The sequence below is a fragment of the Ahaetulla prasina genome, chromosome 1, assembly GCF_028640845.1.
Source record: "Ahaetulla prasina isolate Xishuangbanna chromosome 1, ASM2864084v1, whole genome shotgun sequence".
Lineage (NCBI taxonomy): Eukaryota > Metazoa > Chordata > Lepidosauria > Squamata > Colubridae > Ahaetulla > Ahaetulla prasina.
In genome coordinates this window covers 201,085,484-201,101,934 of record NC_080539.1, presented here as the reverse complement: position 1 = coordinate 201,101,934, position 16,451 = coordinate 201,085,484, and the positions used below count along the sequence as shown (strand labels likewise).

The following is a 16,451-nucleotide window of genomic DNA, read 5'->3' as shown; positions in this document are numbered from 1 at the left end:
TTTGGTTTGCTACATTGAGTAGCAATCAGGAAACTTTTTTTTTAAAAAAGAGCCTCAGGCAGAGGTATTTTACACAAGCTCCTTCAGAACATTTAAGCTCCGGAAATCTAAAGCTTCACTGTCTTCTCTGCTTCATTTGGTGATAACAGGAAATTAATGCAATGAGGTTTTCTCTCAAAGCCACAGGCTGAATATTTTTGTTTTACACTAGAACCATGTGTGAAGCTTTTTCTGAGGCAATATAAAAATACAGCCCATGTTTTAATGGCATGAGGGGAGGGAGGGAGGGAGGGAGGGAGGGTGGGAGGGAAGGAAGGAAGGAAGGAAGGAACGTTGACAACATATCTCCAAATGGTAGCAATTTTAGAGAGTATAAAAAAAATTGCTATTTTTTTAAGCATGGCACATTTAGGCAGGAAATGGAATGAAACTGACAGATTCACAACTTTCATCATACTCAGGACTTGATTTCCTAAAACATCCAGTACTGCGCGCATAGTTAACTGACCCAACTCAATATTTTTTAATTCCCTTCTCAATGCCTGACGGGAGCTGCACCCAAATAGCAGACTTCTGCCCATCTAACTTGAGATAGCTGCCCTCCATAACTTGGCCCTAGTAACATTCTGGAGGAGAAGGAACAACTTTAAAAAGTTCATGTCCAAAAAGCTGTAAGAATAGAGCAGAACAGGTTAGTTAGTACCTGATCATACACTAAATACAAGCTTGATGGACATTACCTTGTAGATGACCCTCACCCCATCAAAGACCTTGGAGTTTTCATATCAAACGATCTAAGTGCCAAAGCCCACTGCAACTACATCGCCAAAAAGGCTTTAAGAGTTGTAAACTTAATCTCGCGTAGCTTCTTCTCCAGAAAGATTACACTACTAACCAGAGCATACAAAACATTTGCTAGACCAATTCTTGAATACTGCTTGCCTGTCTGAAACCCACACCTAATTTCAGGCATTAATACAATTGACCGTGTCCAGAAATATTTTACAAGAAGAGTTCTCCACTCCTCTGATCACAACAAAATACCTTATGCCACCAGACTTTAAATCCTGGGTTTAGAAAATTTAGAACTACGCCACCTTCGGCATGACCTGAGTATAACTCATAAAATCATCTGCTACAATGTCCTTCCTGTCAAAGACTACTTCAGCTTTAATTGCAACAATACACGAGCACACAATAGATTTAAACTTAATGTGAACCGCTCCAATCTTGATTGTAGAAAATATGTTTGTGAGAATCAAACAAATCTTGGAATCACTCAGAACCCTGGATAACGTTTGTAAAACTGATCATGAAGTGAAGAATGACAACAGAATAGTGCTTTCATTAAAAAAAACACAATTTGATACTTGTGTCTTTTCATCAGGTTTTTCAGTAAATCTAAAGAAAACACCAAAAAACTAGTTGCTGTTACTGTTTTTACTAAAGGAACTGCTAAAGAAAATACCTTGATGAAGGTATCTTTTCTTTTACGTACACTGAGAGCATATGCACCAAGACAAATTCCTTGTGTGTCCAATCACATTTGGCCAATAAAAAATTCTATTCTATTCTATTCTATTCTATTCTATTCTATTCTATTCTATTCTATTCTATTCTATTCTATTCTATTCTATTCTATTCTATTCTATTCTATTCTATTCTTCATATGACTTCAGTAACAGAGTTGTTAATGCCTGGAATAAACTACCTGACTCTGTGGTCTCTTCCCAAAATCCCCAAAGTTTTAACCAAAGACTATCTACTATTGACCTCACCCCATTCCTAAGAGGTCTGTAAGGGGCATGCATAAGAGCACCAGCGTGCCTACCATTCATGTCCTAATGTTCCCTTTGATTGTATCCAATTCGTATGGTTATTTCATGCTTATACTTATATATACTGTTGTGTTTGACAAATAAAAATAAAATACAAAAAATACAAAATGCCCCTCTTCCAGTCCCTGCTAGGACATCACTTCAATGCTGCCAACAACATAACATTCTCCATCATACATTCAGAACCGCAGCCCAGTTTAGTGGATGCAAATCCAGCCTAATGATACATAGCTTTTCTCAAGCACTTTTGTACTACTCTCCATGGACCAGCACTTACACTCCAAGGAGCTATCTTACTCTGCCTAAAAAAAGGCAGATTACACAAAATGTAATGACAAATTACTCTTTCCTATCTTGGCCATCACTAGAGAACAGCAAAAGGCTGGACTTTTTTGAATCTCTTTGCCATCTAGCAGATGTCCCGATTTTTTCAAACCAGATTTGGTGGCCCTAAGACTGAATGACAAAAAGAAGCAATCTTCCACATCTTATTTAGTTAATTCATATTCTGCCTTCCTTCAATGTATTTAACTAGAGGGATAAAATTCTGCAATATTTCAATGCCAACCCTCTAAGGAGTTAATTGCTATTTCAGTTGCCTTCCAAAAATGCTGATATAATAACCACCTGATATATTTTTTTCAAAATCCACAATGACGTAAAGACAGATTAAGTAAGTCATCCAACTCTTTATTTTTAATGATGGCAAGGAAAATTAAAAGTCAGAACTTCCTTTTTTTGTCTGCCCATTTATGTTATTTAAATATAAATCAGTTCAAATTGAAAAAATGATTTCACCTAGAAACCATTTATAAATGTGTAAATCAAATTTATACATTTATAAATGGTTAAACCTACATAAAAAGAAGAGAATTTAAAAGCCCAGAGCCAGTTTAACCCATTGATTCTATCGTATCCTTTTTCTATTGGGACCTAAAAATATGTTTTTAGTCATGACTCAGAATCTATGGGAATTTCTTTGGATGAAAACACAAAACATTAAATAAAACATAAAATGAGAAATTGTAGCAGTTCCTTTAGTAAAAACAGTAACAGCAACTAGTTTATTGGTGTTTTCTTTAGATTTACTGAAAAACCTGATGAAAAGATAGGTATCAAATTGTTTTTTTTAATGAAACCACTATTCTGTTGTCATTCTTCAATTATACTGCTTGATTTATAATCTTCATGATCAATTTTACAAACTTTATACAGGGTTCTGAGTGATTCCAAAATTTGTTTGATTCTCACAAAACCAAGTCCTAATCCTTCTCAGTATTTTTCTTGCAAGTGCAGAATCTGCTTTTTGAATCAACCGAATACTGGTCCATTAGTTGTGACAGGAATTGACTGACCAGCTTATTTCTGAAGCTCGACGTTGTGGGCTGAGAAAAGGTAATTGGCCCAGTGTCTTCCAGCCGGCTTTCATGACTAAAGTGGGACTTGAATTCACAGTCTCCTGGTTTCTAGCCAGGTGCCTTAACCATAGTATCCACAGCAAAAGCATACTTTTGTAGAAATCAGAAAAATTATCCAGTTACAAAAATAATTAATTCAAGGTTGTTATTTTAATATGTATAAAATGATACAATATAAAGAATTATTTTAATTTCTTTTGTTAATACCAGATTTACTCCAGCAAAACATTAATAAACAAAATAATACTTTTTTCTTGGATGGACAGCATAGCAAATATAAGAAACTGCATTGGCTGAAAAATTAAATATAAGCAAAGAGTCTTTGATAATTTTTTACATAATTACAAACTGTTCTTCTCCAATCTGGTCTCTATTTATAGTTATATTATAAAGTCACATTATTTCCTAATAACCTCTGTCTTTTATCTATAAAAATGTCCTTTGGGACACAAATCTTGAAAATAGTGGAATAAAATATAGCACATGTTAAATATAGCAATAACAGCCATCATTATCAAAATCTATCATAATAATGCAATCATTCTTATTATATGCAGATCCAGATGGTCAATAAACCAGCACCCCACAGAACATATTATGGATTCAAACATTTCTTTTTTTTTTTTAATAAACTGGGTCTTCATTAAAACTTTTCAAGATGTAATTTTTGTAGTGAGCTCATGCAGCTAAATAAATCAATACCATCTCTGAGAGCATATGGAGTGAATTTGCCATATGCACGTGGAAAGAAAGAGTCATAAGTTTTAAAGAGATTCGTATGTACATATGCAACTTTCTTTCCCACACATAATTATCTTTCTCGATAATAAAATATGTGTACAATTTAATAACATATCTAAAAATAAGCTACCTGTCTTTATTCAATCAAAAAGCCAAGGATGTGGCATTTCACATTTAGTTTGTCCAGGTATGCAGGAGTGTTTGCTTAGAAATAACTTGTAAAGGAATCCAAACCCAATTAGGACTAAAGGCTTTATTCCTATTTTGTCCTAGGAAACCCTGCATCTGTTATTTTGCACTGGAAGAAAGGTACCAAATGTTCTCTAATTGGAACCTTTTCCCCAATCAGGTTGCAAGCATAGAAGAAGAATGATTAAGGTAAGGCCCACAATGGGAGATTAAAAAATTACACACACACACACACACACACACACAGAATAATGTGGTTCGAAACAAACAGAAGCCCAGACTACTCAGAGAGAGAACTCATGCATTCAAAAAACCACTGTGTGATTAACAACCTGCCTGGTTTGCCCCAGTGCCATAATCATAAGAAGCATACTAGACACTAAATATTATAAACAATCCTACAGTGTAATGCTGAGTTGTGGACTTAAACCATTGTGACCTAAAGCATATCTAAATTTTATGCAAAAGCTTACTGATAAATATTTTAATCAAGGAAATGAGTGTAATGCTGCTTGTTTTAAACCTGAAAGGAAATATAGAAGGCTGCATGGACTCCTGACTCTGGATTTTTATCAAAACCTGCTCCCTGATCCTCTAAACTGCAAATAATGGATAGAATTTAGGACTTATCTGAAGGCAAAGTATAGATACTGCCTCTGACATGGAGTTATGGTTTCTTTGGGGAAGGCAGGCCTTAAGCAGGACACTAGCTCAGTTCACACATGACATTAATTTGAAGTTTGCTTCAGTTATGCCTCAAGGCACAAAACCATGGAGTCAGATTTTCACATTAATTCAATGGTTTAAAAATCACATTGGCTAATCCATGACACCGAGCCAAAACCAAATTAAAAACATTATGCTTCAATATGAAGTGTGATCACAACCATTTTCACTTAGGCTCTCATTTGCAGAATGAGGAAATACTTGTGGGTTTCCTGAATGCATCAAATTAGTCACAGGACCAAGTAAGCTCTTGTGTTGTTACATATTGCAACAAAAATAAGTATTAAGGTTCAGATATGCTAGGTAGATAAATATTTATAATTAACAGAAAAGTTAACTTTGTGCCATTGCACAGGTTTTGAACAAATCACCAATATGGCTTCAGTTTGGAATTCTAGTGGAACACAGAGTACCTCATTCATCAAAGAAGAAAATGACTTTCAAGAAAATGAATGTCAGGATAATTTCCTTCTTAATTATGGTTTTCTTGAAAGAAGTGAATTAATTTAGTGATGAAAATATATAATTATTTCCATTTTCAGTACTGGTGAAGCAGCATGCAACCAGCATATTACTGGTTCATTAACGGCTATGCATTTACATTTAGGTGGTCTCCTAATTCAGCCATTTCTTGGTTGGAAAAGACAAGGGTGTTTGAAAGATTTATTTGTCTCAGTGAAATCCAGATTTATACAATTGAAACAGAACTTCGGTTGATGGGGGCTTCCGGTTGACATTGCGGTGATACAGACAGAGATGAACGGGTCTCCGTGTTCCCTGTGCTGAATTCTTCATGTTTGTGGGCTCCGGAAAATGCCTAAGCTGCCCTGAAGTAGTGGTGAAGCAAAGAGGAGCACCCTGTGAGGTTGGGGAGAGTCTTAGCTGTCCTGTCTGGCCTGGGTTTTTTTTTTTCCTCTCAGCCACAGCAAGAAGAAGAAGAAACCTAAAGATGGGCCACTACAAAGCTGGGACAACTGAAGAACAACAGCTAAGACTGGTGCTGGAGAGAAGAAGGTGAGCCGTGGTGGAACTAGGGGAGAGGATTTTTCTTTTATCTTAAATTGAACCCCAAGAAATAACTCAGAACTATTTGCCCAGAATTGAACGTTAAAGCAGTGCCTAAGCATTTTGGGATGTTTTGGGGAAAAAAATCCCTAACCAGAAATGAAAGCTGTAGGAGAATAAACAACAGATTATGAAATAAATAGATTCCTACTAGGGAAGGAGAAGCGCTACTGGGAAGAAGTGCTACTGGGAAGGTATTTTTAAACTTTGGAATTATCTGTATAAAAAAATTACTCTGCTTTTGTATTTGTTGTACAATCCAAAGGACAAGGGACTTGTAAACTAGTAAACTGAAATTTAAACGTAGAGTGCCACCTGCTGACAAAAGGGGAAACTACAAGGAAGTGATTTAAGTAAAGAGACACTTGAACACTATTTAGAGGATTGAATTTGCAAAGGGGATATTTTTTTTAATAACCTCTGGGATACTTGAATGGAACTGAGTGTCAACTTATGAGGTATAAAGAATTGGGACTAGTGTACTCCTTGAAGGACAGTTTAAAGACTAAATTAATAATTCTTGGACTGTTGGACAAAAATTTTATTTCTTAAAAAATAAAATAAGATACTGAAGAAGGAGAAATGAGTGGAATTGTCCAGGAGATGGATTTATTTTATCAAAATATAAAAGACATTATGGACAAAGAATTTAAGGATATTGTGGAAAAAATGGAAAACACTATACAAGGGATGATGACTACAGACCAAGACGCCCAGGAAAGGGGGGACCCAAAAGAAGAAATAAAGAAGGAAGGAGACAAGGAGGAATTTATAACGAAAATAATAATGATTGATGAATTAAACTGGGAGAAAACGTATTAAGAGAATTGGAAGATATGTTTGAAAAGGAGGCAGGGGCTTCAGTAAAATTTTTAGAAAATAGGCAGCGGAAGATGTAGAGGTGGGAGGAACACTTAGATTGGACATCCAAGAAATAGAAATAGATGGAGACTTAAGAGACGAATGGGGGAAGCAAGTAAAAAAAAAGCATAGTATTGAAGTGGACAAGAGACGATGGGTAGATGGTTTTTTTCTTTCTTTATTGTTGTTTTCACTTGCTTTGCCGTTTACCTCTTTTTCTTTTAAAGTATAGCAAGTAAAGTATAAAGCAGGCAAGAGATTATGGTTGGATGATTCCTTTTCTCAGTTGCTGTTTTGAATTGTCTTTCCCCATCTCTCCCTTTCTATTGTTTTTCTTTTTTTCTCTTTTTGTAGGCAGGTGACATTATTAGAAGTTAGACAGGAAAGAAAGAAAAGCTTTTTAATATAGGGTGGTATGAAGAATAAGTGATAGAAATAAAGGGAATATTAATGTATTACATTTTTATTTGATAAAATGAAAGTAATAATGAAAAAAGACGTGGTGGCTCAGTGGCTAAGAAGATGAGCTTGTCGATCGAAAGGTTAGCAGTTCAGCGGTTCAAATCCCTAGTGCTGTGTAACCAGGTGAGCTCCCGTTACTTGTCCCAGCTTCTGCCAACCTAGCAGTTTGAAAACACGTAAAAAATGCAAGTAGAAAATAGGGACCATCTTTGGCGGTTCCGTGTGCCTTTGGCATTTAGTCATGCTGGTCACATGACCATGGAGACGTCTTCAGACAGCGCTGGCTGTTTGGCTTTGAATCAGAGATGAGCACCACCCCCTAGAATCGGGAACAACTAGCACATATGTGCGAGGGGAACCTTTACCTTTACCTAATAATGAAAAATAGGTGGAATAATTGAATAATGATAGACTGTAACCTAATACAGATGGATGTTGCTATGGGAATTTTATAAGTTGATTGAATGTAATAATAATGTTTAATCTGATCAGTTTTGTTTGTATTGGAATGTATGGCGCCCAGGTGCCACACTGTTCATGTATTGATTTGACATTTTTATATAAAAAAACTTTAAAAAAAAAAGAACTTCAGTTGATAGAATAGCATATTAAGAAGGTAATAGTGCTTACTTGTTCAATCACCACGACACAAACTTAAATTTTTACAGGAAATCCCATGAGTTTTCCTTTTGCTTTTTTCCTACGTCATACCTCATAAAGACCTCTAGGATCTTTTTCTATCTAAGCACAAATCAGGTTTAACTCTGCCCAGTTTCTGATCCCACACAAGGTCAGCCAGGTGGAATACCTGTGTTTAATTTTCATAAAAGACATTGCTTACCAATATTCAAACTTCAATTGTTGTCTGTTTCAAAGTTGATATAATAACCAATTATACTAGAAGAATATGGCAATGATATACAACAAATGAAAGCTCCATATTATAATAAAGCCAAATTAACCCAAGAAAACATGTGAAGGCTTACTATAAAATACAGAAGCAGAAGTATCATGGTATTAGGTGACAGCGTATCTGATCCACCAATTCAAACAAAGCTCACTACCTATGAATTATTGACGGTGAACATTTTATCCACTTCATTCTGTAACAAGAGCTTACTCCCGCTTGCAAAACTCTTCATAAGTAAGAATAGAACTTCAGATCTAAGTAACAGAATGAAGATAAAAGCAAAAGGTCAGATTGTTCGTAGAAGGTATAATGTGCTTGGCAGAGATGAATTCTGATGCATGGGTTACACAATGGGCAGGCCAAATATACAGAGAGGGGAAAAAAATCACAAATTGCTCTCTTAGTTATATATGTAACCAACATAAGCAATTACTATATCAAAAGGCACTTTCATCCTCCATGTTGTATAAGTGGAAATATAGGTTCTTAAAACACATATTATGCTCAGAATAGGAAGAACCAACTAGTTGTTGACATTTCATTGGAAATCCATTGGAGGCCACAGTAACTGGTCCTTTCTGCATGCCATTCCAATTCTTCACTACCTTTCTCTCTTGCCATACTGGGCACCTATGATGCAATACTTGCTAAAATATGATCCTTCCAACCTCACCTCCCCCCCCCGGCAACTCCATCCTGTCAAAACTAATCCTTCCATCATCCCCATCATCCTGCTAGAACTGATGAAGCTTCTTGTATGAGAAGTGAAATGTCTTCTTCTTTCTCAAGGAAAAAAGGTTCAGTTGCCTTTGAGGAAAAAAGCACCTTTGAGACTATACATGCTAAAACCATTCCTACATGTGATCCAAAGAGCAAGAACAGCTCCGGAGAACCAAATGATACATGCAAAGAAGTTGTTGACAGCTGACTGACTTGTTCTATTTCTAAAGGTTCATCATAAATTTGTGTAATTTTGGTGTGTGTGTTCCAAGTGACAAGCATTTCTGCTCACATTTAGATAACTCTTCCTGTCTGCTTTTTCCTGGCCAGGCCTTCTCTACGCTATTTATTGCTATTTGGTAGCAATAAGAGAGAAAACAGCATTATGCTTGATTAATGTTTGGTTTTTAAATTCCTATTCTATACAGTACCTGATATTTGCCAGTGCTTAGATTCTACAGTCATCTGTTTTGCAGTTCCAAGGGTTCCTCCACAACTTCCCTGATTCCATGTCCTTGTCATATAATGAGTCTATTTCATAGGCATTAACTATCATCAAGTGACACCAGGGCGTTTATATAACTACCTTCACACTTTCACCTTGCCCCAAATAAAATGAGATTGTGGGAAAGGAATACAGGGAGGAAATATACTGCCTATTAATTCCACAGTACCCCATGCTATTTTTTTCTGCAAGATACAGAGGCCTAACTTTTCTTCTACAGGTTACATCTTTCAAAGGGTTCTTCCTAGGAATTAAAATGTGCCATTAAACTGGGGTAATGTAACAGTCATAAATCTGCAGCAATAGCAGCAGGTGGCTCTAACTCAAACCTCTTTTTATGTCTGATTGACTCCATCAGGAATTATCGGCCTGCCGTTTTGACTTCCCAGATTTCATCTCTCTGTGTGCAGAGGAATGATAATGTATCTATCTCCTCACCAGGCTGAAATGAAGGCTGGGAGGTTGCACCCAAAAGCTCTCGGCACATAGAAAAAGCGCTATGAAGTAAAAAAAAGTAATAACCACGATTATTAATGTTTGAGCATCAACAATGTTTCTAATTACAAGTGATATTGGCAACTATTCTTTGGAATGGATTGCAGCTCTTGTGAGAGAGGATGAGCCTTTTACAGGTAGTCCTTGACTTACAACAGCGGTTCTCAACCTGTGGGTCGCGACCCCGTTGGGGGTCGAATGATGATTTGCCAGGGGTCGCCTAAAACCATCGGAAATATGGGAAGTATACTTGCGAGTCGAAGAATCGCGCTCCAATGGTTGACTCCACAAGCAATCACTCCCAATCGCTAGCCTAATCTGGCTTCAGGCGCGATAAACTTAATAGGGGAGGAGTCTCCGCTTTAATGCCTCCGTCCTCAAGGCAATCGCAAGCAGTTCAGATCGGTAGCCAATATGGCTTCAGGCGCGATAAATTCCAAAAAACAGTTTGCCACTTTTTTTCCCCCTTCTGCGGCTGCTGAGGCTAATTTTACGGTTGGGGTCGCCACATCATGGGGAATTGTATTAAAGGAGTCGCAGCACTATAAAGGTTGAGAACCACTGACTTACAACAACATTGACCCCAAAAATTCTGTTGTTCAGTGAGACATTTGTTAAGTTTGTTTTGCCCCATTTTATGACTTTTCTTGCCACAGTTGTTAAATGAATCATTGCTGTTGATCATTTAGTAACATGGTTGATAAGTGAATCTGGCTTCCCCATTGATTTTGCTTGTCCAAAGGTTGCAAAAGGTGATCACAGAACTGTGGGACACAGCAACGGTCATAAGAATGAACCAATTGCCAACCAACTGAATTTTGTTCACATGATCATAGGGATGCTACAAAGGTCATAAGTGTGAAAAATGGTCATAAGCCAGTTTTTTGAGTACTGGTGTAATTTCAAATGGACACTAAGTGAACTGTTGTAAGTCAAGGACCACCTGTACTTTGATTGAGATGGGGGAGGGAATCTACCTTCCAGCACTTCTTACGGTATCCACGTGGTTATAAACCTTTCATGGCGCCAGACCTGGATATTGTTCTTTATTAAGTTGTTATTTTGATTTTATTCTTAAGGATATCCAATTTATTTAGTTTTAATCTTATAGCTATTTTGGAGATTTATAAGCTGCTCAATCAGACATGACCGAAGAACCATTCAACCCTAATAAAATAAATATTTGGGGAATCACTTTCCTCTAATAGTTTGCTCACTCAATAAGATCAGGTGAGCTCCTTCCATGATCCCCTCTTTGAAAAAGTAACACCATGCATACTCTCTGAGGAAAATCTTCTCGGTCACCACTCAGTAATCCCTGGTGAACTGATTTGTCTTTGTTATCTCAACAAGGCTCCATCCTTCAGAAAGAGACAAACTGATTTAGCTCCCTTCTGTTAGAAGATTGTTTTTGATTCCTCACTTTTAATTAGGCCATTATTATTTTAAATCATTTATTATTTTCTGTAAATGTTAAAAAAACATTATTGGATTATTTATTTCTATTGTTTCAATAACAGTTATGTAAAGAGTTTAAGTATTCAACTGGAGCAGCGTATAACTTTAAATAAAACAAACAGTTGCATAAATTAATTAATATGCATACTTGGTGTTTCAAGAGAGGAAAACAGGATAAAGCTTCCTGCGAGAATGAAGCAAAATGGTTCCAAGATATACAATATCCATCCAACTGTTTTGACAGGATAGAGCAGCAAGTTATTAGTTTTTTCTCTTTCTCTCTCACTCACATACACATAAACACACACAAAGTCATCTAATTGCTCTGGATTTATTGCCCTCTGATTGTTTTTACAAAGATTTTTTTCAGTGAGTACAAGTAGAAAAAAGGCTCTTGACACTTCTTTGTATACTTAATATATGCATTAAAGATTAATTGCATTCTTTCCAACAGCTGTTACTTTCTCCTTATTTGGACAAAAAAATGAGGAAGAAATGTCCTCTGAAGAATATTTATGGATTTAAATGCCACATTGAACAAAAAAAGTGAAACTACCTCCAGAATCAAAGTGAATGTATTTTACACAGTATTTTATGGCCAACAGAAATCTGGATTAAAAAATATTATAAACTGAGTTGGAATTTTGCATAGTAATTTGCCTCCACATTGATAAAGCATAGTGAACAAGGCAGAATTCTCAAGACCAGTCCAGAGAATCTAGGTTTTGTTGCTCTGATTGCACAGAATTAATGATAAGGAGAGCAATTGCAATTGATTAATAATGTTGCATACTTTTAAGAACAGCCTTCTGCCTCCCTCTTATAACTATGAAAGACTATCCTGGCGCTCTCGCTCTCTCACACATACACACGCACACACACAGAGGTTTTTTTCTGTCCAAATACCTGCCCTCTGGAACTATGTTGCCCCAAAGACTTACATGGCTTCCATCCTAACAAAAAGTTTTTAAAGTTTTTAAAGATGTTCCCCTAGAATTTGGGTTACAGGGACAGAGAACCTTGTATAGTACTATTTGTTTGTTTGTTTGATTTTTATACCGCCCTTCTCCCGAAGGACTCAGGGCAGTTTACAGCCAACATAAAATAAATTTATAAATAGAATTAAAAGCATTTTAAAAATCTTATTCAATTTGGCTAACCCCATTTAAAAACTATAATAAAAATGATAAAAACCCCAATTAAAACCGTAGTGTATCAGGCCAGACCTGCACGGTGAAACAGAAAGGTCTTGAGTTCACGGCGGAAGGTCCGGAGGTCGGGGAGTAATCGTAACCCCCGAGGAAGCTCATTCCAGAGGGTAGGTGCTCGCACAGAGAAGATTCTTCCCCTGGGGGTCGCCAGCCAACATTGTTTGCCTGACGGCACCCTGAAAAGACCCTCCCTGTGTGATCGCACAGGTCGGTGGGAGGCTGTCGGTGGCAGCAGGCGGTCCCGTAAATAGCCCGGTCCTGTGCCATGGAGCACTTTAAAGGTGGTAACCAACACCTTGAATTGCACCCAGAAGACCACCGGCAACCAGTGCAGCCTGCACAGGAGAGGTGTTATATGGGAGCCACGAGTAGCTCCCTCTATTACCCGCGCAGCCACATTCTGGACCAGTTGGAGCCTCCGGGTGCTCTTCAAGGGGAGCCCCATGTAGAGAGCGTTACAGTAGTCCAGGCGGGAAGTGATGAGGGCATGAGTGACCGTGCATAGGGAATCCCAGTCTATGAAGGGGCGCAACTGGCGAATCAGGCAAACCTGATAAAAAGCTCCCCTGGTGACGGCCGTCATATGTTCTTCTAACGACAGCCGAGCATCCAGGAGAACGCCTAAGTTGCGAACCCTCTCCATAGGGGCCAATGATTCGGCTCCAACAGTCAGCGATGTACCGGGATGCCGGCATCCACAGCCACTCAGTCTTGGAAGGGTTGAGTCGAACCCTGTTCTTCCCCATCCAGACCCGCACGGCCTCCAGACACCGGGACATCACTTCAACGGCCTCGTTGGGGTGGTCAGGGGTGGAAATGTACAGCTGAGTATCATCAGCGTACTGGTGATATTGCACCCCAAAACCAAGGATGATCTCACCCAGCGGCTTCATATAGATGCTGAACAGGAGAGGCGAGAGAACCGACCCCTGCGGCACCCCACACGAGAGGCGCCTCGAGGCCGATCTCTGCCCCCCTGCCAACACCGTCTACGTCCGATCAGAGAGATAGGAGAACCACCGAAAAACGGTGCCCCCCACTCTCAATCTCTCCAGCCGTCGCAGCAGGATACCATGGTCGATAGTATCAAAAGCCGTTGAAAGATCTAATAGGACCAGGACAGAAGAACAATCCCTGTCCCGAACCCTCTAGAGATCATTCACCAATGCGACCAAGGCCATCTCCGTGCTGTACCCAATGTTAATCTGAATGTTTTTCTCTGGAAAACATTTATTGTTCTTACTATTTTTAATCTTCTATGCTGCTCTGAGTTTTTATGGAGTTGGGTGGCCATAAATACATACCTGATGTATCCATCCCTAATTTGCATCATTATGTGAAAATAGAATGACAAGCTAATCTCTATGCAACATGTTCATCTGTTTAGCAAATTATTAAAGTCAGAGAGAGAAGTGGGAACAATGTGATTTCAATTTTTATATAGCTGTATGTAAAGCAGAATCAAGAATGACAATGAGCTCTGTTAACATGAAAAGGTTCCAATGAAACTAATTGAAGAACTTTGCTCTCATCAAGGCTGTCCTATTATTAAGCAAAACATATACCGGTAACTACAATAAATACACATAACAGTTTTTGCTGGAACCAGTTATCAAATCAGTTCGATTAGCCTTTGCCAAGAATTGCTTTTGGTCATCTTACCAGCTACAACACCATGTTTATTTCATTTCCAGGTTCGGTTTCCACACTCCTTCTATGTTGTATCTCCAAATCCAGCAGTAGAAAACCTGTCAGTTTCAGATTTTTTTAAAAAAACTTGCCTTTTACTTCTTCTTCCTCCTATTTTCCCCACAACAACTTTGTGAGGTAAGTTGGGCTGAGAGAGAGTGACTGGTCCAAAGTCACCCAGCTAGCTTTCCAGCAGGACTAGAATTTACAGTCTCCTGCTTTCTAACCTGGCTCTTTCTTCTTACAATATAGTGTTTTTCCAAACAAATGCCCAGGAGATCCTGCCATTCACACTATCTTGCTTTGCTTCAACAAAGTCAATCCTGTTTTCATACCTAGCTGGCTCTCTCAGATTGCTAATTAAGCCAAAACACAGGAGATGGAAGCCAGACAAACTGCATCCAGTCTCTGTGCATCTACTAATCTCCATATACTGGCTGGGTTCCAGAGGATATTCATGAGTCAATGCCCACAACTATTATGAAGCAACATACTGAGATGTGGGAGCCAGCAGGTGGTCAACACTGGAAAACTGGAATGGTCCTTTACTTATAAACTATACATGTTTTTGGTTTCTTCAACAGGCATTTTTCTTGTATCTGGATGCAAACAGACTACACACCCTGATGCCAACATCTTCCAGGACTGGTCAGTAGCACAAGTTCGTTTTTTTATTCCAAGGAAGTGGATCCAGATCTGACTCCCTGAAGGTTTGAAATGCCTCTAATTAGCACCTAGGCTCCCATAAGCAAAGTCTCATGAAGCAATTTTTTTCAAAGAGGTGACTTCCTGGAAAAGAAACTTTCTCCTTTGTTTAGTTGCTACATAACCAACCACCATCTGCAAAGGGTTTGATGCTATTGTTTTAGAAACTGTCAGAAGACTAGTGTCCATTCTTATTATTTCCTTGCACTGGATTGGCATGACAAATTTTTATACAAAACCTGTGACACCTCATTTCTCATTTTTGTCTCACTGTGGCTCAGCAACTGGACCAGATCATACATTTCTAGAATCCTACAATTTGTAAGTTTTAAAGATTATGTTGAATTGTTTCACTGAGACAAACAGGAAGAGACATGTCTGAAAAAGAGCTTTTCTGTGGTAATTTAATACCTACCACAGGAGAAAAAACCTTGCTGTAAAATACATACAAACATACAGAATCAAACTTACTGAGATTTCTCATTTTGGCAGAAGCACTTGAAACATGGCCAGCATGAAATCGTTGGAAATGATATTTTGTGCTTATCTTACATACATTTCAGCTTTGCAAATAAACTTTACAGAATGTACCTCTTTACCATTTAATCATTTGGAGGACAACAATTTATTTTTGCATATTTCTAGGTACATGCCTAAAATACTGTATGTACCCTGTAGATAAGACTTGGGGATCTGATTTTTCCTTTAATGCATGCAAATGCAAGCCAAGCTTACACTTAATTTTAAGGTGCCCTAGGGTAGTCTGTAAACTGTCATAGATAGAACTAAACTTTGTATATGTTGGATCAGAAGAAAATGGTGAGATGAAGAAATCTTTTCTCACAATGAATGAAAATGAATTGTTAATATTAATCTTTTAATCAGAAACTGAATACAGAAAAGAATCAAACCTGCCTTGATATATTTATGAAAAGGTAAAGGTTTCCCCTGTCCAATCAAGTCCAACTCTAGGGGATAGTGTTCGTCTTTGTTTCTATCTAAAATAAAAAGCGTTAAGTGAGCAATACTTGTCATTTATAAAGTCTGATTCATTTCTTGTATCAGAAGAAGTTTAGAATATAGAAACTCAGAGTCTGGTTCATCCACATATCTAACCAGCTTGAGTTCATACCATTGCCTGGGTTGGCCAATTTGCGTCCTAGGCCTGCATGTGCTCCCTGAGCCCTTCTATTAGCTCTGATTACAACAGCAAAATGAAGCAACCTAAGCATCATAATCCTTTTTCTTCAGAGTGGAAAAAGAGAAATTTCAATCTTGTTACAGCCCCATCCATTATGTGTCATTGCCTCATTCTTTCTGGCTGCCAATCATCCTCCTCTTTTGAGAATTGCAGGTCCTTGCTCTAAATTCAGCAACATGGTAAATGGGAAGAACAGATGGAGATCAACTGCTGGAGCTTTCAAAAGCATGATTTTTGTACTCTCAAGGAGTCATATA

General features: G+C 37.9%; 1 protein-coding gene across 12 annotated transcripts in view; it reads right to left on the bottom strand.

Annotated features, from left to right (window-relative positions):
- ANKRD44 (ankyrin repeat domain 44) overlaps positions 1-16,451 on the bottom strand; it is a 145,585-nt gene that overhangs the window by 98,177 nt on the left and 30,957 nt on the right. For 3 of the 12 annotated variants that reach the window (XM_058188127.1, XM_058188152.1, XM_058188159.1), the window contains exon 2: positions 15,909-15,991. The exons of 8 other annotated variants lie outside the window; for them this stretch is intronic. The gene's annotated coding sequence lies outside the window, so the exon portion shown is untranslated. Of the gene's footprint in view, positions 1-15,904; positions 15,992-16,451 lie in introns of all 12 variants that reach the window. One more of the 12 variants, XM_058188118.1, reaches the window with a different exon arrangement.